Raw genomic sequence first — 958 nt, 5'->3', positions numbered from 1 at the left:
ATTCTGAATGAGGCCATGCTAAGTTGGACACCACTAAACAACCACCGCAAAAGTTTGAAGCCGGGAGCGAAAAGCTGCAGACTTCAGTTCTGATGCACTGTTCATGTTGAATCTGAGATGGAGGAAGGGGCAGCACCCAAGGAACAGAGCGAAGAGGATCAGAGAGGAGGATCAGGACTACAAGTGACAGCAGGAGGTGCAATGGTCAGCTGTGGCAATGCCAATAAACTGGATAGAAAAGCCCTCTGCATCCGGAGGGAGAACTGTGGAGAAGGAATGTAAAGCATCACCTGCCATGCTCCCTTTTTTCTTTCCTTTTTTCCTCTGTGGTTTTTCCCTTTTGTTTTAATTTTTTTTCCAACGTGATTGATAAAGAAATGTGTATTAAAAATTAATGTACATGTGTAACCAGAAAAAAGATAGTTTATATTAAAAATCAAATTAAATTAAGAGAGTGAAGAGGCTCAGCGGGCAATTAGTGGGTCATAGGACTTGAAGATTATTAGTGAAAGATATTAGTCCGCCAACATCTATTCCACAGATACTGTACCAAGCCCCCGGGACAAAGGAGAAAAAACCCAGATCCCAGTTCTCAAGAAGCTCCTATTTTAAAAAAGGAAATTAGAAATCGTACGTATATATGTATATACCAATGGGTGTATTATGTATAATTGTGGTGTGTATCTATATGGAGAGAGAGGAGCGAGGAAGGTGGTGGAGAGGAGGAGGAAAAGAGAGGGAGGAGGGAGGAGGGGGGAGCTTCCATTAAGAGAGGTATCATAGAGAGAAGGCCGAGGCCAGTTAGAAACAGGAGCCAGGCCACAGGGGAATCGGGAGAGGGAAGCGTCTCAGCTCCACGAGAAGCAGAGGATGTCCTGAAGGACAGAGATGTCAGGAAGGATAGAAAAAAGCCATCGTGTTTAGCAGTTAAAGCGCGCTGGAATCTGCGTTTTGCCTG

This window comes from Sminthopsis crassicaudata, chromosome 1, assembly GCF_048593235.1.
Source record: "Sminthopsis crassicaudata isolate SCR6 chromosome 1, ASM4859323v1, whole genome shotgun sequence".
Taxonomy (NCBI): Eukaryota; Metazoa; Chordata; class Mammalia; order Dasyuromorphia; family Dasyuridae; genus Sminthopsis; species Sminthopsis crassicaudata.
This window is presented reverse-complemented; position numbering follows the sequence as displayed.